The 25,217-nt window shown below is 45.3% G+C and overlaps 1 protein-coding gene across 2 annotated transcripts in view; it reads right to left on the bottom strand.

Annotated features, from left to right (window-relative positions):
* MYRFL (myelin regulatory factor like) overlaps positions 1 to 25,217 on the bottom strand; it is a 365,303-nt gene that overhangs the window by 76,783 nt on the left and 263,303 nt on the right. The window lies entirely within an intron of this gene.

Here is a 25,217-nt window from a genome sequence, read left to right as displayed (position 1 = left end):
TACAGTCATATGAAAAAGTTTGGGCACCCCTATTAATCTTAAGCTTAATGTTTTATAAAAATTGTTTTTTTTGCAACAGCTATTTCAGTTTCATATATCTAATAACTGTTGGACACAGTAATGTTTCTGCCTTGAAATTAGGTTTATTGTACTAACAGAAAATGTGCAATCTGCATTCAAACAAAATTTGACAGGTGCATAAGTATGGGCACCCTTATCATTTTCTTGTTTTAAATACTCCTACCTACTTTTTACTGACTTACTAAAGCACTTTTTTTGGTTTTGTAGCCTCATTGAGCTTTGAACTTCATAGCTAGGTGTATGCAATCATGAGAAAAGCTACTTAAAGTGGCCACTTGCAAGTTGTTCTCCTGTTTGAATCTCCTCTGAAGAGTGGCATCATGGGCTCCTCAAAACAACTGGCAAATGATCTGAAAACAAAGATTATTCAACATAGTTGTTCAGGGGAAGGATACAAAAAGCTGTCTCAGAGGTTTAACCTGTCAATTTCCACTGTGAGGAACATAGTAAGGAAATGGAAGAACACAGGTACAGTTCTTGTTAAGGCCAGAAGTGGCAGGCCAAGAAAAACATCAGAAAGGCAGAGAAGAAGAATGGTGAGTGTTGTGAATTTGGATTCTGGGCTCCCCCGGTGGCTACTGGTGGAATTGAACTTGTGACATCATCTTCCCTGTTCACCTGTTCTGATTAGATCTGGGTGTCGCTATATAACCTGGCTTCTCTGTTAGATGCTTGCCGGTCAACAATGTTATCAGAAGCCTCTCTGTGCTTGTTCCTGCTCCCAGACATCTACTAGATAAGTTGGACATTCGTCCATGTTTTGTTTTTGTATTTTGGTTCCAGTTCACAGCTGCAGTTTCGTTACTGTGTCTGGAAAGCTCTTGTTGATCAGGAATTGCCACTCTGGTATTATGAGTTAATGCCAGAGTCCTAAAGTAATTTCTGGATGTGTTTTGTTAGGGTTTTCTACTGACCATGAAAGTATGCTTTCTGTCTTCTGCTATCTAGAAAGCGGACCTCAAATTTGCTAAAACTATTTTCCTGCTGCGTTTGTTGTTTCATCTCATATCACCGCCAATATATGTGGGGGGCTTCTGTCTCCTTTTGGGCATTTCTCTAGAGGTGAGTCAGGTCTTATATTTCCCTCTGCTAGCATTATTTAGTTCTCCGGCCGGCGCTGGGCATATAGGGATAAAAAGTAGGACATGCTACCTGGCTACTTCTAGATGATGCGGTAGGTTTAGTTCATGGTCAGTACAGTTACATCTTCCAAGAGCTTGTTCCTATAGAGGCTTATGCTAGTTCTCTGGCCATGGAGATCATGACAGTTTGACCGGCCCACTAAAGGGTTAAAATCCTTGGCTGAGAAAGGAGAGAAATAAGAAGTCTGCTGAGAGTTTTTTTTTTTTTTTTTTTTCTCTGTGCTCTTAATTGGATCACTTGCCAGTCTGTCTATGCTGCAGTCTTTCTTTTTTTTCTCTCTCCTTATAATCTTTGAATGGCTTTGTGTTCACCTGTTAATAATGGATCTTCAGAGTGTAACTGCAGGTTTGAATAATCTCACCACGAAAGTACAAAATTTGCAAGATTTTATTATTCATGCTCCGGTATCTGAGCCGAGAATTCCTTTGCCGGAATTCTTCTCAGGGAATAGATCTAGCTTTCAGAATTTTAGAAATAATTGTAAGCTATTTTTGTCCCTGAAATCTCGTTCTGCTGGAGACCCTGCACAGCAGGTTGGGATTGTGATTTCCTTGCTCCGCGGCGACCCTCAAGACTGGGCTTTTGCATTGGCACCAGGGGATCCTGCGTTGCGCAATGTGGATGCGTTTTTTTTGGCCTTGGGCTTGCTGTATGAGGAACCTCATTTGGAACTTCAGGCAGAAAAAACTTTGATGTCCCTATCGCAGGGGCAAGATGAAGCTGAAATTTACTGCCAAAGATTCCGTAAATGGTCTGTGCTTACTCAGTGGAATGAGTGTGCCTTGGCGGCTACTTTCAGAGAGGGTCTCTCTGATGCCATTAAGGATGTTATGGTGGGGTTCCCTGTGCCTGCGGGTCTGAATGAGTCCATGACAATGGCCATTCAGATCGATAGGCGTCTGCGGGAGCGCAAACCTGTGCACTATCTGGCTGTGTCCACTGAGAAGACGCCAGAAAGCATGCAGTGTGATAGAATTCTGTCCAGAAGCGAGCGGCAGAATTTTAGACGGAAAAATGGGTTGTGTTTCTATTGTGGGGATTCTACTCATGTTATATCAGCATGCTCTAAGCGTACTAAAAAGCTTGATAAATCCGTTTCCATTGGCACTTTACAGTCTAAATTTATTTTGTCTGTGACCCTGATTTGCTCTTTGTCATCTATTACTACTGACGCCTATATCGACTCTGGCGCCGCTTTGAGTCTTATGGATTGGTCCTTTGCCAATCGTTGTGGGTATGATTTAGAGCCTTTGGAAACTCTTATTCCTCTGAAGGGGATTGACTCCACCCCATTGGCTAATAATAAACCACAATACTGGACACAAGTGACTATGTGTATTAATCCGGATCACCAGGAGACTATTCGTTTTCTAGTGCTGTATAATCTACATGAGGATTTGGTGCTGGGATTGCCATGGCTGCAGTCTCACAACCCAGTCCTTGACTGGAGAGCTATGTCTGTGTTGAGCTGGGGATGTAAGGGGACTCATGGGGACGTACCTTTGGTGTCCATTTCATCATCTATTCCCTCTGAAATCCCTGAGTTCCTGTCTGATTATCGTGACGTCTTTGAAGAACCCAAGCTGGGTTCACTACCTCCGCACCGTGAGTGCGATTGTGCTATAGATTTAATTCCGGGTAGTAAATACCCAAAGGGTCGTTTATTTAATCTGTCTGTGCCTGAACATACTGCTATGCGAGAATATATAAAGGAGTCCTTGGAAAAGGGACATATTCGTCCATCGTCATCTCCCTTAGGAGCCGGTTTTTTCTTTGTGTCAAAAAAAGACGGCTCTTTGAGACCATGTATTGATTATCGGCTTTTGAATAAAATCACGGTTAAATATCAATACCCATTGCCGTTGCTGACTGATTTGTTTGCTCGCATAAAGGGGGCCAAGTGGTTCTCTAAGATTGATCTCCGTGGGGCGTATAATTTGGTGCGGATCAGGCAGGGGGATGAGTGGAAAACCGCATTTAATACGCCCGAGGGCCACTTTGAGTATTTGGTGATGCCTTTTGGTCTTTCTAATGCCCCTTCAGTCTTCCAGTCCTTTATGCATGATATTTTCCGCGATTTTTTGGATAAATTTATGATAGTGTATCTGGATGATATTCTGATTTTTTCGGATGACTGGGACTCTCATGTCCGGCAAGTTAAGAGGGTTTTTCAGGTTTTGCGGTCTAATTCTCTGTGTGTCAAGGGTTCTAAGTGCGTTTTTGGGGTTCAGAGAATTTCCTTTTTGGGATATATTTTTTCTCCCTCTTCCATTGAGATGGATCCTGTTAAGGTTCAAGCTATTTGTGATTGGACGCAGCCCTCTTCTCTTAAAAGTCTTCAGAAATTTTTGGGCTTTGCCAACTTTTATCGTCGATTTATTTCTGGTTTTTCGGATGTCGTTAAGCCATTGACCGATTTGACTAGACAGGGTGCTGATGTTGCTAATTGGTCCCCTGATGCTGTGGAGGCCTTTCAGGAGCTTAAGCGCCGTTTTTCTTCTGCCCCTGTGTTGCGTCAGCCTGATGTGACTCTTCCTTTTCAGGTTGAGGTCGACGCTTCTGAGATCGGAGCTGGGGCAGTGTTGTCGCAGAAAAGTTCTGACTGCGCCGTGATGAGGCCTTGTGCCTTCTGTTCCCGTAAATTTTCGCCCGCTGAGCGGAATTATGATGTTGGGAATCGGGAGCTTTTGGCCATGAAGTGGGCGTTTGAGGAGTGGCGCCATTGGCTCGAGGGGGCCAGACATCAGGTGGTGGTATTGACTGACCACAAAAATTTGATTTATCTTGAGACCGCCAGGCGCCTGAATCCTAGACAGGCGCGCTGGTCATTATTTTTTTCTCGGTTTAATTTTGTGGTATCGTACCTACCAGGTTCTAAGAATGTTAAGGCGGATGCCCTTTCTAGGAGTTTTGAGCCTGATTCACCTGGCAACTCTGACCCCACAGGTATTCTTAAGGAGGGAGTTATCTTGTCAGCCGTTTCTCCAGACCTGCGGCGGGCCTTGCAGGAGTTTCAGGCGGATAGACCGGATCGTTGTCCGCCTGATAGGCTGTTTGTTCCTGATGATTGGACCAGTAAAGTCATCTCTGAGGTGCATTCTTCTGCGTTGGCAGGTCATCCTGGAATTTTTGGTACCAGGGATTTGGTGGCAAGATCCTTCTGGTGGCCTTCCCTGTCACGAGATGTGCGAGGCTTTGTGCAGTCTTGTGACGTTTGTGCTCGGGCCAAGCCTTGTTGTTCTCGGGCTAGTGGATTATTGTTGCCCTTGCCTATTCCTAAGAGGCCTTGGACACACATCTCGATGGATTTTATTTCAGATCTGCCTGTTTCTCAGAAGATGTCTGTCATCTGGGTGGTGTGTGACCGTTTTTCTAAGATGGTTCATTTGGTTCCCCTGCCCAAATTGCCTTCTTCTTCCGAGTTGGTGCCCCTGTTTTTTCAAAATGTTGTTCGTTTGCATGGTATTCCTGAGAATATCGTTTCTGACAGAGGAACCCAATTTGTGTCTAGATTTTGGCGGGCATTTTGTGCTAGGATGGGCATAGATTTGTCTTTTTCGTCTGCTTTTCACCCTCAGACTAATGGCCAGACCGAGCGGACTAATCAGACCCTGGAGACATATCTGAGGTGTTTTGTGTCTGCTGACCAGGATGATTGGGTTGCTTTTTTGCCATTGGCGGAGTTCGCCCTCAATAATCGGGCCAGCTCTGCCACCTTGGTTTCCCCGTTTTTCTGTAATTCGGGGTTCCATCCTCGATTTTCCTCCGGTCAGATGGAATCCTCGGATTGTCCTGGAGTGGATGCGGTGGTGGAGAGATTGCATCATATCTGGGGGCAGGTGATGGACAATTTAAAGTTGTCCCAGGAGAAGACTCAGCTTTTTGCCAACCGTCACCGTCGTGTTGGTCCTCGGCTTTGTGTTGGAGATTTGGTGTGGTTGTCTTCTCGTTTTGTCCCTATGAGGGTCTCATCTCCTAAGTTTAAGCCTCGGTTCATCGGTCCGTATAAAATATTGGAGATTCTTAACCCTGTTTCCTTCCGTTTGGACCTCCCTGCATCCTTTTCTATTCATAACGTTTTTCATCGGTCGTTATTGCGCAGGTATGAGGCACCGGTTGTGCCTTCCGTTGAGCCTCCTGCTCCGGTGTTGGTTGAGGGTGAGTTGGAGTACGTTGTGGAAAAAATCCTAGACTCCCGTGTTTCCAGACGGAGACTCCAGTATCTGGTCAAGTGGAAGGGATACGGCCAGGAGGATAATTCTTGGGTCACTGCATCTGATGTTCATGCCTCTGATCTGGTTCGTGCCTTTCATAGGGCCCATCCTGATCGCCCTGGTGGTTCTGGTGAGGGTTCGGTGCCCCCTCCTTGAGGGGGGGGTACTGTTGTGAATTTGGATTCTGGGCTCCCCCGGTGGCTACTGGTGGAATTGAACTTGTGACATCATCTTCCCTGTTCACCTGTTCTGATTAGATCTGGGTGTCGCTATATACCCTGGCTTCTCTGTTAGATGCTTGCCGGTCAACAATGTTATCAGAAGCCTCTCTGTGCTTGTTCCTGCTCCCAGACATCTACTAGATAAGTTGGACATTCGTCCATGTTTTGTTTTTGTATTTTGGTTCCAGTTCACAGCTGCAGTTTCGTTACTGTGTCTGGAAAGCTCTTGTTGATCAGGAATTGCCACTCTGGTATTATGAGTTAATGCCAGAGTCCTAAAGTAATTTCTGGATGTGTTTTGTTAGGGTTTTCTACTGACCATGAAAGTATGCTTTCTGTCTTCTGCTATCTAGAAAGCGGACCTCAAATTTGCTAAAACTATTTTCCTGCTGCGTTTGTTGTTTCATCTCATATCACCGCCAATATATGTGGGGGGCTTCTGTCTCCTTTTGGGCATTTCTCTAGAGGTGAGTCAGGTCTTATATTTCCCTCTGCTAGCATTATTTAGTTCTCCGGCCGGCGCTGGGCATATAGGGATAAAAAGTAGGACATGCTACCTGGCTACTTCTAGATGATGCGGTAGGTTTAGTTCATGGTCAGTACAGTTACATCTTCCAAGAGCTTGTTCCTATAGAGGCTTATGCTAGTTCTCTGGCCATGGAGATCATGACAGGTGAGATCAGTCAAGGACAATCCTCAGACCACCTCCAGAGAGCTGCAGCATCAATTTGCTGCAGATGGTGTCACTGTGCATCGGTCAACTATACAACGCACTTTGCACAAGGAGAAGCTGTATGGGAGAGTGATGCGAAAGAAGCCGTTTCTGCAAGCACGCCACAAACAGAGACGGCTGAGGTATGCAAAAGCACATTTGGAGAAGCCAATTTCTTTTTGGAAGAAGGTCCTGTGGACTCATGAAACCAAGATTGAGTTGTTTGGTAATACAAAAAGGCGTTATGCATGGCGGCAAAAAAACACAGTGCGTTGTATAGTTGACCGATGCACAGTGACACCATCTGCAGCAAGTTGATGCTGCAGCTCTCTGGAGATGGTCTGAGGATTGTCCTTGACTGATCTCACCATTCTTCTTCTCTGCCTTTCTGATGTTTTTCTTGGCCTGCCACTTCTGGCCTTGACAAGAACTGTACCTGTGTTCTTCCATTTCCTTACTATGTTCCTCACAGTGGAAATTGACAGGTTAAATCTCTGAGACAGCTTTTTGTATCCTTCCCCTGAACAACTATGTTGAATAATCTTTGTTTTCAGATCATTTGACAGTTGTTTTGAGAAGCCCATGATGCCACTCTTCAGAAGAGATTCAAACAGGAGAACAACTTGCAAGTGGCCACTTTAAGTAGCTTTTCTCATGATTGCATACACCTAGCTATGAAGTTCAAAGCTCAATGAGGTTACAAAACCAAAAAACGTGCTTTAGTAAGTCAGTAAAAAGTAAGTAGGTGTATTTAAAACAAGAAAATGATAAGGGTGCCCATACTTATGCACCTGTCAAATTTTGTTTGAATGCAGATTGCACATTTTCTGTTAGTACAATAAACCTAATTTCAAGGCAGAAACATTACTGTGACAAACAGTTATTAGATATATGAAACTGAAATAGCTGTTGCAAAAAAAACAATTTTTATAAAACATTAAGCTTAAGATTAATAGGGGTGCCCAAACTTTTTCATATGACTGTAGTTGCTAACAGAGGCAACTAGCTGTCTGTTGTACCTGTCGCCGGTCATTGACCACTCCTACCAGTGATTCATATACTCCCTCTCAACAGAGCAGCATTTTCTCTACCTGTTGACAGGGCGGGACTACTGGTGTCATGCTGATTGACACTTGGCTTCCACTGCCTAAGTGGGGGAAGCTAGCTGGCAATCAGCATGACACCAGTAGTCCCTCCCTGTCAACAGGAAGAGAAACTGCTGCTATGTTGACAGGGAGTAGATGAATCACTGGCAGGAACGGTTAATGACCGGCAACGGGTACAACAGACAGCTAGTTGCCTGTTAGCAACTACATGCCTTATATTTTAAAGTCCCTGATATCCCCTTTAAGTACCTGTTGAAGACCTTGCTGCTAGTGACTGGCTCCAGTGGTCACATGTTGCAGATAGAACCACACCACTTCTGACATGTCAAAGTCTTGTCAATTGTTTTATAGGTGAAGTCTGGATGTTGTGACCCTCATGATCATTAAATTGGAGTTGTGTGAGGGTTCAGCTACTCTCCTGAGACTGAGACAGACTGTGTATTGAGCCTATATTCAATCTCGGAAGAAAGAATTGCTTAGCTGAGAGCTCCTGTCCCTGCATTTTGGTGGTGAGGTTTCAAACCTTGGTCCCCACCAATGAAAACTTCTTTTCCTTTGTGATATGTCAATAGTTTTCTGAAAATAAAGTTACACTTCACAAGTGATGAATATTCTGAGAGTAATCCTATTAGATATAAGTATAATTAGATATACCGGTAACTATGAGCAAATGGTTATCACCCTCACGTCCCTACTGACATGTACATTTAGCTTGATGAAAAGTGAATGCTATTTCAACAGAGTTACGGTGAAGGCAGATGCCAGAAAATACTTTTAATCAGACAAATACGTAAATAACTGACTTTCTGAAAACCCTGGTGACTTCACGGACATGTATAAATGTACATTATCTAATGATATTCAGAGATTCATGAATTGGGTTGAGCACTTTTCAATCTCTAATTGCACAGAACCCAGATAGTGCACTTACATATATGATCTCTACATGATCTCTACACCCATGGCAGTATGTACTATAGAAGTAGACCATATGGGCCCTGGACAGAGTGGACACAGACCTAGTTGTGCACATCACTCATTTTAATAGTGAAATCCTGAGCAGAGATTCCCTTACCACATCTCCTACAACTGTTTGCGGAATAAGCCCAAGGATCATTGAAAGGCAATGGATACAGGAAAGATATATATCTTGGTACCGTGTTAGCCACTGGATAGAAAAATATTTAGAATTGAGAGTCCTCAGTAGTTGATACCTTTTAATGGCTAACTGAGAAGATGGTAACAAATTGCAAGCTTTCGAGACTACACTGGTCTCTGTTATGATCTGGTGGCCTAAGAGCAGCATGAGACGTACTCTGGAGAAGGTGGTACCTGTACTGACCGCAGACCCTGAACTTAACACCGCAACTAGAGGTAGCCGTGGAATGTACCTTTCACTCCCTAGACATCTCGACACAGCCGGAGGACTAATTACCCCTAGAGATAGAAAAGGGAAAACTATCTTGCCTCAGAGAAAATCCCCAAAGGATAGACAGCCCCCCACAAATATTGACTGTGAGAGGAGAGGGAAAAAACATACACAGACTGAAATCAGAATTTAGCAAAGGAGGCCACTTCTAGCTAAATAGAAAGGATAGGACAGAGTACTATGCGGTCAGTATTAAAACACTAGAAAATATCCACCACAGAAAATACAAAATCTCCACATCTAACTAAAGATATGGAGGGTATATCTGCATCTCCAGAGATACCAGCTTGGCTAAACAAATCCTTATACAGACCAAGCTGGACAAGACAAAAACATGGAAAAGAACTGAACAATAAGGCCCACAGCATGTGGACAGCAAAAATCAAGGCCAGAACTTATCTTTGTTGAAATGAACAGCAAAGCAGGAGAGACCAGGCAGGGATGTGAATCCTCCAGGAACAATGGACAACTGGCACCGACCAAAGGGTCAAGAAAGACTAAATAGCCCAGTCAGAATTGCAAAAAGTGGACACACCTGATGAATGCTGCGATCCAGAGACAGCAGCGCCACCACTTATAACCACCGGAGGGAGCCCAAGAGCAGAATTCACAACAGTACCCCCCCCTTGAGGAGGGGTCACCGAACCCTCACCAGAGCCCCCAGGCCGATCCGGACGAGCCAAATGAAAGGCACGAACCAAATCCTCAGCATGAACATCGGAGGCAACAACCCAAGAATTATCCTCCTGGCCATAACCCTTCCATTTGACAAGATACTGAAGCTTCCGCCTCGAAAAACGAGAATCCAAAATCTTCTCAACCACATACTCCAACTATCCATCAATCAACACCGGGGCAGGAGGATCAACAGAAGGAACAGCGGGCACCACATATCTCCGCAACAAAGATCTATGAAAAACATTATGGATGGAAAAAGAGGCTGGAAGGGCCAAACGAAAAGACACTGGATTGATAATCTCAGAAATCCTATAAGGGCCAATAAACCGAGGCTTAAACTTAGGGGAAGAAACCTTCATAGGAACATGACGGGAAGACAACCAGACCAAATCCCCAACCCGAAGCTGGGAACCAACACACCGACGACGGTTGGCAAAATGCTGAGCCCCCTCCTGAGACAACACCAAATTGTCAACAACATGAGCCCAAATTTGCTGCAACCTGTCAACCACAGAGTCCACCCCAGGACAATCAGAAGGCTCAGCCTGCCCTGAAGAAAAACGAGGATGAAAACCAGAGTTACAAAAGAAGGGTGAAACCAAGGTAGCTGAACTAGCCCGATTATTAAGGGCAAACTCGGCCAATGGCAAGAAAGCCACCCAATCATCCTGATCAGCAGACACAAAGCATCTCAAATAAGTTTCCAAAGTCTGATTAGTTCGCTCGGTTTGGCCATTTGTCTGAGGATGAAATGCGGAAGAAAAAGACAAATCAATGCCCAGCCTAGCACAAAAGGCCTGCCAAAACCTAGAAACAAACTGGGAACCTCTATCGGACACAATATTCTCCGGAATGCCATTCAAACAAACCACATGCTGAAAAAACAACGGAACCAAATCAGAAGAGGAAGGCAATTTAGGCAAAGGTACCAAATGAACCATCTTAGAAAACCGGTCACAAACCACCCAGATAACCGACATCCTCTGGGAAACCGGAAGATCCGAAATAAAATCCATAGAAATATGCGTCCAAGGCCTCTCAGGGACCGGCAAAGGCAAAAGCAACCCACTAGCGCGGGAACAGCAAGGCTTGGCCCGCGCACAAGTCCCACAGGACTGCACAAAAGAACGCACATCCCGTGACAAAGAAGGCCACCAAAAGTACCTACCAACCAAATCTCTGGTACCAAAAATCCCAGGATGACCAGCCAACACAGAACAATGAACCTCAGAAATCACTTTACTAGTCCATCTGTCAGGAACAAACAGTTTCCCCAATGGACAGCGGTCAGGTTTATCAGCCTGAAATTCCTGAAGAACCCGTCGTAAATCAGGGGAGATGGCAGAAAGAATCACCCCTTCCTTCAGAATGCCAACCGGCTCAAGGACCCCAGGAGAATCAGGCAAAAAGCTCCTAGAGAGGGCATCAGCCTTAACATTCTTAGAACCCGGAAGATACGAGACCACAAAATCAAAATGGGAGAAAAACAGGGACCATCGGGCCTGTCTAGGATTCAGCCGTTTGGCAGACTCGAGGTAAATCAGATTCTTATGATCGGTCAAGACCACAATACGGTGCTTGGCCCCCTCAAGCCAATGTCGCCACTCCTCAAATGCCCACTTCATAGCCAACAACTCACGATTGCCGACATCATAATTGCATTCCGCAGGCGAAAACTTTCGAGAAAAGAAGGCACACGGTTTCATCAAGGAACCATCAGAATTCCTCTGAGACAAAATGGCCCCTGCCCCAATCTCAGAAGCGTCAACTTCAACCTGAAAAGGAAGAGAAACATCCGGCTGACGCAACACAGGGGCAGAAGTAAATCGGCGTTTAAGCTCCTGAAAGGCAGAAACAGCCACAGAGGACCAATTCGTCACATCAGCGCCTTTCTTCGTCAAATCGGTCAGGGGTTTAACCACACTGGAGAAGTTGGCAATGAAACGGCGATAAAAATTAGCAAAGCCCAAAAATTTCTGAAGGCTCTTCACGGATGTGGGCTGGATCCAATCATGAATGGCCTGAACCTTAACCGGATCCATTTCTATAGATGAGGGAGAAAAAATGAAGAGCCAAAAAAGAAATCTTCTGTACTCCAAAGAGGCACTTAGACCCCTTCACAAACAAGGCATTATCACGAAGGATCTGAAATACCATCCTGACTTGTTTCACATGAGACTCCCAATCATCTGAAAAAATTAAAATATCATCCAAATATACAATCATGAATTTATCAAGATAATTCCGAAATATATCATGCATGAAGGACTGAAACACAGATGGAGCATTAGAGAGTCCGAATGGCATCACAAGGTATTCAACATGGCCTTCGGGCGTATTAAACGCAGTTTTCAATTCGTCACCCTGCTTAATACGAACAAGATTATATGCCCCTCGAAGGTCAATCTTAGTAAACCAACTAGCCACCTTAATCCTAGCAAACAGATCAGAAAGCAAAGGCAAAGGGTATTGGAATTTGACCGTGATCTTATTCAAGAGGCGATAATCAATACAGGGTCTCAAGGAGCCATCCTTCTTGGCAACAAAAAAAAAACCTGCTCCCAATGGTGAAGAAGATGGCCGAATATGCCCCTTCTCCAAAGACTCCTTAACATAGCTCCGCATGGCGGTATGTTCTGGCACAGACAGGTTGAAAAGTCGGCCCTTAGGGAACTTACAGCCTGGAATCAAGTCAATAGCACAATCACAGTCCCTATGCGGTGGAAGGGAACTGGACTTGGGCTCATTGAATACATCCTGGAAATCTGACAAAAACTCAGGAATTTCAGAAGAGGGGGAGGAGGCAATTGACATCAAAGGAACGTCACCATGAACCCCCTGACAACCCCAACTAGTCACAGACATAGGTTTCCAATCTAATACCGGATTATGCACCTGTAACCATGGGAAACCCAGCACAATAGCATCATGCAAATTATGCAACACCAGAAAACGACAATCTTCCTGATGGGCTGGCACCATGCACATGGTCAGCTGTGTCCAAAACTGAGGTTTATTTTTAGCCAACGGTGTAGCATCAATGCCCCTCAAAGGAATAGGACTCTGCAAAGGCTGCAAGGGGAAACCACAACGTCTGGAAAATTCTAAGTCCATTAAATTTAGAGCGGCGCCTGAATCCACAAATGCCATGACAGAAAATGACGATAATGAGCAGATCAGGGTCACAGATAACAGAAATTTAGGTTGTACAGTACTGATGGTAACAGAACTAGCGATTCTCTTGGTACGCTTAGGGCAATCAGAAATAACATGAGCAGAATCACCGCAGTAAAACACAACCTATTCTGACGTCTGAATCCTTGTCGTTCAGCTCTAGACACAATCCTATCACACTGCATAGGCTCAGGACTCCGCTCCGAAGACAATGCCATAGTGTGCACAACTCTGCGCTCGCGCAAGCGCCGATCAATCTGAATGGCCAGAGACATAGAATCACTCAGACCAGCAGGCGTGGGGAACCCCACCATAACATCTTTAACGGATTCAGAAAGACCCTTTCTGAAAATTGCCGCCAAGGCATCCTCATTCCATTTAGTCAGCACAGACCATTTTCTAAATTTCTGGCAATATGATTCTGCCGCTTCTTGACCCTGACACAGGGCCAACAAGGTCTTCTCAGCATGATCCACTGAATTAGGTTCATCATACAATAACCCAAGCGCCTGGAAAAAGGTGTCTACATTAAGCAAAGCCGGATTCCCAGGTTCCAGGGCAAATGCCCAATCCTGGGGGTCACCACGCAGCAGAGATATAACAATTTTAACCTGCTGGATGGGATCACCAGAGGAACGGGGTTTCAGAGCAAAAAACAGTTTACAGTTATTTTTAAAGCTCAAAAATTTGGACCTGTCCCCAAAAAACAAATCAGGAGTTGGAATTCTAGGCTCTAAAACCGGAGTCTGAACGATATAATCAGAAATACCCTGTACTCTAGCAGCAAGTTGATCCACACGAGAAGCCAATCCCTGAACATCCATGCCAGCGCCAAACTACTGAGCCACCCAGAGGTAAAGAGGGAAAAAAAAACACAACAGACTACAGAAAAAAAAATGGCTCAGCACTTTCCTTCCCTTCTTCTGAGATGCGGTTAACTCATTGTTGGCCAGTTGTACTGTTATGATCTGGTGGCCTAAGAGCAACATGAGATGTACTCTGGAGAAGGTGGTACCTGTACTGACCGCAGACCCTGAACTTAACACCGCAACTAGAAGTAGCCGTGGAATGTACCTTTCACTCCCTAGACATCTCGACACAGCCGGAGGACTAATTACCCCTAGAGATAGAAAAGGGAAAACTATCTTGCCTCAGAGAAAATCCCCAAAGGATAGACAGCTGTTATGGACCTGGTGGTTAGGAGCACCCGGAATGACCTGATGAGTAAACTCAAAATCGGGACTCTGGGGAAGTGGGAACTCTGCTGACCGCAAACCCTACTCCTATCACACACTAGAAATAGCCGTGGAGCGTACCTAACTCTCCCTAGATGCCTCTTCACAGCCTAAGAGCTAACTACCCCTAAAGATAGAAATAGAAGCCTTACCTTGCCTCAGAGAAATTCCCCAAAGGTAAAGGCAGCCCCCCCACATACAGTGGGGCAAAAAAGTATTTAGTCAGTCAGCAATAGTGCAAGTTCCACCACTTAAAAAGATGAGAGGCGTCTGTAATTTACATCATAGGTAGACCTCAACTATTGGAGACAAACTGAGACAAAAAATTCCAGAAAATCACATTGTCTGTTTTTTTATCATTTTATTTGCATATTATGGTGGAAAATAAGTATTTGGTCAGAAACAAACAATCAAGATTTCTGGCTCTCACAGACCTGTAACTTCTTCTTTAAGAGTCTCCTCTTTCCTCCACTCATTACCTGTAGTAATGGCACCTGTTTAAACTTGTTATCAGTATAAAAAGACACCTGTGCACACCCTCAAACAGTCTGACTCCAAACTCCACTATGGTGAAGACCAAAGAGCTGTCAAAGGACACCAGAAACAAAATTGTAGCCCTGCACCAGGCTGGGAAGACTGAATCTGCAATAGCCAACCAGCTTGGAGTGAAGAAACCAACAGTGGGAGCAATAATTAGAAAATGGAAGACATTCAAGACCACTGATAATCTCCCTCGATCTGGGGCTCCACGCAAAATCCCACCGCGTGGGGTCAGAATGATCACAAGAACGGTGAGCAAAAATCCCAGAAACACGCGGGGGGACCTAGTGAATAAACTGCAGATAACTGGGACCAATGTAACAAGGCCTACCATAAGTAACACACTACGCCACCATGGACTCAGATCCTGCAGTGCCAGACGTGTCCCACTGCTTAAGCCAGTACATGTCCGGGCCCGTCTGAAGTTTGCTAGAGAGCATTTGGATGATCCAGAGGAGTTTTGGGAGAATGTCCTATGGTCTGATGAAACCAAGCTGGAACTGTTTGGTAGAAACACAACTTGTCATGTTTGGAGGAAAAAGAATACTGAGTTGCATCCATCAAACACCATACCTACTGTAAAGCATGGTGGTGGAAACATCATGCTTTGGGGCTGTTTCTCTGCAAAGGGGCCAGGACGACTGATCCGGGTACATGAAAGAATGAATGGGGCCATGTATCGTGAGATTTTGAGTGCAAACCTCCTTCCATCAGCAAGGGCATTGAAGATGAAACGTGGCTGGGTCTTTCAACATGACAATGATCCAAAGCACACCGCCAGGGCAACGAAGGAGTGGCTTCGTAAGAAGCATTTCAAGGTCCTGGAGTGGCCTAGCCAGTCTCCAGATCTCAACCCTATAGAAAACCTTTGGAGGGAGTTGAAAGTCCGTGTTGCCAAGCGAAAAGCCAAAAACATCACTGCTCTAGAGGAGATCTGCATGGAGGAATGGGCCAACATACCAACAACAGTGTGTGGCAACTTTGTGAAGACTTACAGAAAACGTTTGACCTCTGTCATTGCCAACAAAGGATTTATTACAAAGTATTGAGATGAAATTTTGTTTCTGACCAAATACTTATTTTCCACCATAATATGCAAATAAAATGATAAAAAACCAGACAATGTGATTTTCTGGATTTTTTTGTCTCAGTTTGTCTCCCATAGTTGAGGTCTACCTATGATGTAAATTACAGACGCCTCTCATCTTTTTAAGTGGTGGAACTTGCACTATTGCTGACTGACTAAATACTTTTTTGCCCCACTGTATATTGACTGTGAGTTAAGAGGAAAGTCACAAACACAGGAATGAAACAGGTTTTAGCAAAGGAGGCCAGAATTAACTAAATAGTCAGAGGAAAGAAAAGGGAACTATGCGGTCAGCACAAAAAACTACAAAAAAGCCACGCAGAGTAAGCAAAAAGACTCCCCACACCGACTCACGGTGTGGAGGTGCCACTCTACACCCCCAGAGCTTCCAGCTAGCAAGGGAATGTCATGATAGCAAGCTGGACTAGAATTTAGCAGTACTAAGAAATATATTCAGGAAGCAGTAACAACAAATGAACTAGCAAAGACTTAGCTTCTGCTGGAGTAGACAGGTCCTCAGAGAAGTCCAAGAGAGATCTGAACCAAAACTGAGACATTGACAGCTGGCATGAAGTAACGATCTGAGTGGAGTTAAATAGGGAAGCTAGAATAGCAATAAACGAGGGCAGCTGATAAAGCCAACCTCAGTGACCAGCAGTTCCGCTCGAAGCCACCAGAGGGAGTCCAAGAGCAGAACTAACCAAAGTACCATTCATGACCACAGGAGGGAGTCCGAGAACGGAATTCACAACAGACAGCCCCCCACAAATATTGACTGTGAGAGGAGAGGGAAAAAACATACACAGACTGAAATCAGAATTTAGCAAAGGAGGCCACTTCTAGCTAAATAGAAAGGATAGGACAGAGTACTATGCGGTCAGTATTAAAACACTAGAAAATATCCACCACAGAAAATACAAAATCTCCACATCTAACTAAAGATATGGAGGGTATATCTGCATCTCCAGAGATACCAGCTTGGCTAAACAAATCCTTATACAGACCAAGCTGGACAAGACAAAAACATGGAAAAGAAGAGAACAATAAGGCCCACAGCATGTGGACAGCAAAAATCAAGGCCAGAACTTATCTTTGTTGAAATGAACAGCAAACCAGGAGAGACCAGGCAGGGATGTGAATCCTCCAGGATCAATGGACAACTGGCACTGACCAAAGGGTCAAGCAAGACTAAATAGCCCAGTCAGAATTGCAAAAAGTGGACACACCTGATGAATGCTGCGATCCAGAGACAGCAGCACCACCACTTATAACCACCGAAGGGAGCCCAAGAGCAGAATTCACAACAGGTCTCTTCATCAGGCATAGACTTAAAGAAATTCTGCAGAATCACATATTTATGCACAACACATCACAGAAAAAAAACAAAACATGGATAAGACAGGTGAGATGAAGCAGAATTACCATCTACTATATAATTGTCTAAGGGGTACTTCCATCTTTCTGTCTGTTCTTCTGTCTGTCTTTCTTTCTGTCACGGATATTCATTGGTCGTGGCCTCTGTCTGTCATGGAATCCAAGTCGCTGATTGGTCTCACCAGCTGCCTGTCATGGCTGCCGCGACCAATCAGCGATGGCCACAGTCCGATTAGTCCCTCCCTACTCCCCGCAGTCAGTGCCCAGCGCCCGCTCCATACTCCCCGCAGTCACCGCTCACACAGGGTTAATGCCAGTGGTAAAGGACCGCGTTATGCTGCGGGTAACTCACTCTGTTACCGCCGCTATTAACCCTGTGTGACCAAGTTTTTACCATGGATGTGCCTATGCAGCATCAATAGTAAAAACATCTTATGTTAAAAATTATAAAAAAATAAAAAATCATTATATACTCACCTTCCGCCGCCTTTTCCGCTCCTCGCGACGCTCCGGTGACCACTCCATGCAAGCGTCAGGTTCCGGTGGCACGGATGGTATGCGAGAAGGACCTGCCATGACGTCACGGTCATGTGACCGCGACATCATCACAAGTCCTGCGCGCCTGCACGAGAAGGACCTGCCATAACGTCACGGTCATGTGACCGCGACGTCATTACACCCTGGGACCGGAAGCTGCCGCCTGCAACGCACACAGGTGACAGAACTAAAAGGGGGCCTCTGAAGGTGAGTATATGTTTATTTTTTATTTTTTAACCTGTGACATACGTGGCTGGGCAATATACTACGTAGCTGGGCAATATACTATGTGACTGGCCAATATACTACGTGGCTCTCTGCAGTATACTACGTCGCTGTGCAATATACTGCATGGCTCTGTGCTGTATACTGTGTCACTGGGCAATATACTACGTAACTGTGCAATATACTACGTGGCTGGGCAATATACTACGTTACTGGGCAATATACTACGTAATTGGGCAATATACTACGTCACTGGGCAATATACTACGTGGCTGGGCAATATACTACATGACTGGGCAATATACTACATCACTGGGCAATATACTACGTGTTGTGAATTTGGTTTCTGGGCTCCCCCGGTGGTTACTGGTGGTACTGAACTTGTGTGCTTCATCTCCTCTGTTCACCTGTTTCCATCAGGATGTGGGAGTTTCTATTTAGCCTTGCTCCTCAGTCATTTCTATGCCGGCCAACAATGTTACCAGAAGCCTTTCTGTTGCATGTTCCTGCTCCTAGACTACTATCAGCTAAGTTGGACTTGTAGTCCTAAGATTGTTTTGCATTTTTGTTCCAGTTCTCTGTTTTTGAATATTTCTGAGGCTGGAAGCTCTTGTGAGCTGAAATTGCCACTCTGGTGTCATGAGTTGATATTAGAGTCTTAAAGTAATTTCAGGATGGTGTTTGAAAGGGTTTTCAGCTGACTGTGAAGTTCCCTTTTCTGTCTTCCTACTATCTAGTAAGCGGACCTCAATTTGCTAAACCTATCTTCATACTTCGTATGTCATTTTCCTCTAAAATCACCGACAATATATGTGGGGGCTACTGTCTGCCTTTTGGGGAAAATTTCTCTAGAGGTAAGCCAGGTCTGTATTTTCCTCTGCTAGGGTCAGTCAGTCCTCCGGCTGGCGCTGGGCATCTAGGGATAAAACGTAGGCACGCTACCCGGCCACTGTTAGTTGTGCGGTAGGTTTAGCTCACAGTCAGCTCGAGTTCCCATCTTCCAAGAGCTAGTCCTTTTGTATGCTTTACTACGGTCTCTTGCCATTGAGAACCATGACAGTTTGGCCGGCCAAGAGTTAAAATAATTGGCAGAAGAAAGGAGAGAAAAGAAGTCTGCAGAGAATTTTTTTTTTTTTTCTGAGTTTGCTCATTAGTTGATTCACTTGCATCTCTGCTTACTGCAGCCTTCGTCTCTCTCTCCTTCTAATCCTTGAATGGTTCTGATTTCACCTGATTAAAATGGATCCTCAGAGTTTAGCTATTGGTTTGGATAATCTCGCTATGAAGGTTCAAAGTTTACAGGATTTTGTAATTCATGCTCCTATATCTGAACCTAGAATTCCTTTACCTGAATTTTTCTCCGGGGATAGATCTCGCTTCCAGAATTTCAAACATAATTGTAAATTATTTTTGTCTCTGAGATCTCGCTCCGCTGGAGATCCTGCACAGCAGGTCAGGATTGTAATTTCCTTGCTCCGGGGCGACCCTCAGGATTGGGCATTTGCTTTGGCACCAGGGGATCCTGCGTTGCTCAATGTGGATGCGTTTTTCCTGGCTTCGGGGTTGCTTTATGAGGAACCTCATTTAGAGATTCAGGCTGAAAAAGCCTTGATGGCCCTGTCTCAAGGGCAAGATGAGGTTGAAATATACTGCCAAAAATTTCGTAAGTGGTCTGTGCTTACTCAGTGGAATGAGTGCGCCCTGGCGGCGAATTTCAGAGAGGGTCTCTCTGATGCCATTAAAGATGTTATGGTGGGGTTCCCTGTGCCTACAGGTCTGAATGAGTCCATGACAATGGCTATTCAGATTGATCGGCGTTTGCGGGAGCGCAAACCTGTGCACCATTTGGCGGTGTCTACTGAGAAGGCGCCAGAGATTATGCAATGTGATAGAATTCTGTCCAGAAGCGAACGACAGAATTTTAGGCGAAAAAATGGGTTATGCTTCTATTGTGGTGATTCAACTCATGTTATATCAGCATGCTCTAAACGTACTAAGAAGGTTGATAAGTCTGTTTCAATTGGCACTTTACAGTCTAAGTTTATTCTATCTGTGACCCTGATTTGCTCTTTATCGTCTATTACCGCGGACGCCTATGTCGACTCTGGCGCCGCTTTGAGTCTTATGGATTGGTCCTTTGCCAAACGCTGTGGGTTTAATTTAGAGCCTCTGGAAGTTCCTATACCTCTGAAGGGTATTGACTCCACGCCATTGGCTAGTAATAAACCACAATACTGGACACAAGTAACTATGCGTATTAATCCGGATCACCAGGAGATTATTCGCTTCCTTGTGTTGTATAATCTACATGATGTGTTGGTGCTTGGATTGCCATGGCTGCAATCTCATAACCCAGTCCTCGACTGGAAAGCAATGTCTGTGTTAAGCTGGGGATGTCAGGGGACTCATGGGGACGTACCTTTGGTTTCCATTTCGTCATCTATTCCCTCTGAGATTCCGGAATTTTTATCTGATTATCGTGACGTTTTTGAGGAGCCTAAACTTGGTTCACTACCTCCGCACAGAGATTGCGATTGTACTATAGATCTGATTCCGGGCAGTAAGTTTCCAAAGGGTCGTTTATTTAATCTATCTGTGCCTGAACATGCTGCTATGCGGGAATATATTAAGGAGTCCTTGGAAAAGGGACATATTCGTCCTTCGTCATCTCCCTTAGGAGCCGGTTTTTTCTTTGTATCTAAAAAAGATGGCTCTTTGAGGCCGTGTATTGATTATCGGCTTTTGAATAAAATCACGGTTAAATATCAGTATCCTTTGCCACTGCTTACTGATTTGTTTGCTCGAATAAAGGGGGCCAAGTGGTTCTCTAAGATTGATCTTCGTGGGGCGTATAATTTAGTGCGAATTAAGCAGGGGGATGAGTGGAAAACCGCATTTAATACGCCTGAGGGCCATTTTGAGTATTTAGTAATGCCTTTTGGTCTTTCAAATGCCCCTTCAGTCTTTCAGTCTTTTATGCATGACATTTTCCGTGAATATTTGGATAAATTTATGATTGTGTATCTGGATGATATTTTGATTTTTTCGGATGACTGGGACTCTCATGTCCAACAGGTCAGGAGGGTTTTTCAGGTTTTGCGCTCTAATTCCTTGTGTGTAAAGGGTTCTAAGTGTGTTTTTGGGGTTCAAAAGATTTCGTTTTTGGGGTACATTTTTTCCCCCTCTTCCATTGAGATGGACCCTGTCAAGGTTCAGGCTATTTGTGATTGGACGCAACCCTCTTCTCTTAAGAGCCTTCAGAAGTTTTTGGGCTTTGCTAATTTTTATCGTCGATTTATAACTGGTTTTTCTGATGTTGCTAAGCCGTTGACTGATTTGACTAAGAAGGGTGCTGATGTTGCTGATTGGTCCCCTGCTGCTGTGGAGGCCTTTCGGGAGCTTAAGCGCCGCTTTTCTTCCGCCCCTGTATTGCGTCAGCCTGATGTTACTCTTCCTTTTCAGGTTGAGGTCGACGCTTCAGAAATCGGAGCTGGGGCGGTTTTGTCGCAGAAAAGTTCCGACTGCTCCGTGATGAGACCTTGCGCGTTCTTTTCTCGTAAATTTTCGCCCGCTGAGCGAAATTATGATATTGGTAATCGGGAGCTCTTGGCTATGAAGTGGGCTTTTGAGGAGTGGCGTCATTGGCTTGAGGGGGCTAGACATCAGGTGGTGGTATTGACCGACCACAAGAATTTGATTTATCTTGAGTCTGCCAGGCGCCTGAATCCTAGACAGGCGCGCTGGTCGTTATTTTTCTCTCGGTTTAATTTTGTGGTTTCTTACCTACCGGGTTCTAAAAATGTGAAGGCGGATGCCCTTTCTAGGAGTTTTGAGCCTGATTCCCCTGGTAATTCTGAACCTACAGGTATCCTTAAGGATGGAGTGATATTATCTGCTGTTTCCCCAGACTTGCGACGGGTCTTGCAGGAGTTTCAGGCGGATAAACCTGATCGTTGCCCGCCTGGTAGACTGTTTGTTCCGGATGATTGGACCAGTAGAGTCATCTCGGAGGTCCATTCTTCTGCGTTAGCTGGTCATCCTGGAATCTTTGGTACCAGGGATTTGGTGGCTAGGTCCTTCTGGTGGCCTTCCCTGTCGCGAGATGTGCGAGGTTTTGTGCAGTCTTGTGATGTTTGTGCTCGGGCCAAGCCTTGTTGTTCTCGGGCTAGTGGATTGTTGTTATCTTTGCCTATTCCGAAGAGGCCTTGGACTCACATCTCCATGGATTTTATTTCTGATCTCCCTGTTTCTCAGAAGATGTCTGCCATCTGGGTGGTGTGTGACCGTTTCTCTAAGATGGTCCATTTGGTCCCCTTGCCTAAATTGCCTTCCTGTTATGACCCCAATGGCGAGGGTCTCAGAGGAACGTGGAAGTCTGCAGAATACAAAAATCCAGCTCATAGGGCAGTGGTAACTGGGTTGACCATATATCTACTCCTAACGCCAACACTAGAAGTAGCCGGGGATCATTCCTACGTTGATTCTAGATGACACGCGCCAGCCAGAGAATCTAGCTACCCCTAGTAGAGGAAAACAAAGACCTTTCTTGCCTCCAGAGAAGGGAACCCCAAAGCTGGATAGAAGCCCCCCACAAATAATGACGGTGAGGTAAGAGGAAATGACAAACACAGAAATGAACCAGGTTTAGCACAGAGAGGCCCGCTTACTGATAGCAGAATAAAGAAAGGTAACTTATATGGTCAACAAAAACCCTATCAAAATCCACACTGGAAATTCAAGAACCCCCGAACCGTCTAACGGTCCGGGGGGAGAACACCAGCCCCCTAGAGCTTCCAGCAAAGGTCAGGATATAGATTTGGAACAAGCTGGACAAAAATACAAAACCAAAACAAATAGCAAAAAGCAAAAGGCAGACTTAGCTGATATAACTGGAACCAGGATCAGTAGACAAGAGCACAGCAGACTAGCTCTGATAACTACGTTGCCAGGCATTGAACTGAAGGTCCAGGGAGCTTATATAGCAACACCCCTAACTAACGACCCAGGTGCGGATAAAAGGAATGACAGAAAAACCAGAGTCAAAAAACTAGTAACCACTAGAGGGAGCAAAAAGCAAATTCACAACAGTACCCCCCCCTTAGTGAGGGGTCACCGAACCCTCACCACGACCACCAGGGCGATCAGGATGAGCGGCATGAAAGGCACGAACTAAATCGGCCGCATGAACATCAGAGGCGACCACCCAGGAATTATCCTCCTGACCATAGCCCTTCCACTTGACCAGGTACTGAAGCCTCCGCCTGGAGAGGCGAGAATCCAAGATCTTCTCCACCACGTACTCCAACTCGCCCTCAACCAACACCGGAGCAGGAGGCTCAGCAGAAGGAACTACAGGCACAATGTACCGCCGCAACAAGGACCTATGAAATACATTGTGAATAGCAAACGACACAGGAAGATCCAGACGAAAAGATACAGGATTAAGGATTTCCAATATCTTGTAAGGCCCAATAAAACGAGGTTTAAATTTGGGAGAGGAGACCTTCATAGGAACAAAGCGGGAAGAAAGCCACACCAAATCCCCAACGCGTAGTCGGGGACCCACACCGCGGCGGCGGTTGGCAAAGCGCTGAGCCTTCTCCTGTGACAACTTCAAGTTGTCCACCACATGATTCCAGATCTGCTGCAACCTATCCACCACAGAATCCACCCCAGGACAGTCAGAAGGCTCCACATGACCCGAAGAAAAGCGAGGATGGAAACCAGAGTTGCAGAAAAAAGGCGAAACCAAGGTGGCGGAACTAGCCCGATTATTAAGGGCAAACTCAGCCAACGGCAAGAATGTCACCCAATCGTCCTGATCAGCAGAGACAAAACACCTCAAATAAGCCTCCAAAGTCTGATTGGTTCGCTCCGTCTGTCCATTAGTCTGAGGATGGAAAGCAGACGAAAACGACAAATCAATGCCCATCCTACTACAAAAGGATCGCCAGAACCTGGAAACGAACTGGGATCCTCTGTCTGACACAATATTCTCAGGGATGCCGTGCAAACGAACCACGTTCTGGAAAAACACAGGAACCAGATCGGAAGAGGAAGGCAGCTTAGGCAAAGGAACCAAATGGACCATCTTGGAGAAGCGATCACATATCACCCAGATAACGGACATGCCCTGAGATAGCGGAAGATCAGAAATGAAATCCATGGAGATATGTGTCCAAGGTCTCTTCGGGACAGGCAAGGGCAAGAGCAAACCGCTGGCACGAGAACAGCAAGGCTTAGCTCGAGCACAAGTCCCACAGGACTGCACAAATGACCGCACATCCCTTGACAAGGAAGGCCACCAAAAGGACCTGGCCACCAGATCTCTGGTGCCAAAAATTCCCGGGTGACCTGCCAACACCGAGGAATGAACCTCGGAAATGACTCTGCTGGTCCACTTATCCGGGACAAACAGTCTGTCAGGTGGACAAGACTCAGGCCTATCAGCCTGAAATCTCTGCAACACACGTCGCAGATCCGGAGAAATAGCTGACAAGATAACTCCATCTTTAAGAATACCAACAGGATCAGCGACTCCAGGAGCATCAGGCACAAAGCTCCTAGAAAGAGCATCGGCCTTCACATTCTTTGAACCTGGTAAATACGAGACAACAAAATCAAAGCGGGAGAAAAACAATGACCAGCGGGCCTGTCTCGGATTAAGGCGTTTAGCAGACTCGAGATACATCAGATTTTTGTGATCAGTCAAGACCACCACACGATGCTTAGCACCCTCGAGCCAATGACGCCACTCCTCAAATGCCCATTTCATGGCCAACAACTCCCGATTGCCCACATCATAATTTCGCTCGGCAGGCGAAAACTTCCTAGAGAAAAAGGCACAAGGTTTCATAACAGAGCAACCAGGGCCTCTCTGCGACAAAACGGCCCCTGCCCCAATCTCCGAAGCATCCACCTCAACCTGAAAGGGAAGTGAGACGTCAGGCTGGCACAAAACAGGCGCCGAAGTAAACCGGCGTTTCAACTCCTGGAAAGCCTCCACGGCAGCAGGAGCCCAGTTAGCTACATCGGAGCCCTTCTTGGTCATATCCGTCAAAGGTTTCACAATGCTAGAAAAATTAGCGATAAAACGACGGTAGAAGTTAGCGAAGCCCAATAACTTCTGAAGACTCTTAACTGACGAGGGCTGAGTCCAATCAAGAATAGCTCGGACCTTGACTGGGTCCATCTCCACAGCAGAAGGGGAAAAAATGAACCCCAAAAAGGGAACCTTCTGTACACCAAAGAGACACTTTGAGCCCTTGACAAACAAAGAATTTTCACGCAAAATTTTAAAGACCAACCTGACCTGCTCCACATGCGAATCCCAATTATCAGAAAAAACCAAAATATCATCCAGATAAACAATCAAAAATTTATCCAGATACTTCCGGAAAATGTCATGCATAAAGGACTGAAAAACTGAAGGCGCATTGGAGAGCCCAAAAGGCATCACCA

The sequence above is a fragment of the Ranitomeya variabilis genome, chromosome 5 (assembly GCF_051348905.1).
Source record: "Ranitomeya variabilis isolate aRanVar5 chromosome 5, aRanVar5.hap1, whole genome shotgun sequence".
Lineage (NCBI taxonomy): Eukaryota > Metazoa > Chordata > Amphibia > Anura > Dendrobatidae > Ranitomeya > Ranitomeya variabilis.
The sequence above is the reverse complement of the archived record's forward strand: the minus strand, read 5'-3'. Positions and strand labels throughout refer to the sequence as shown.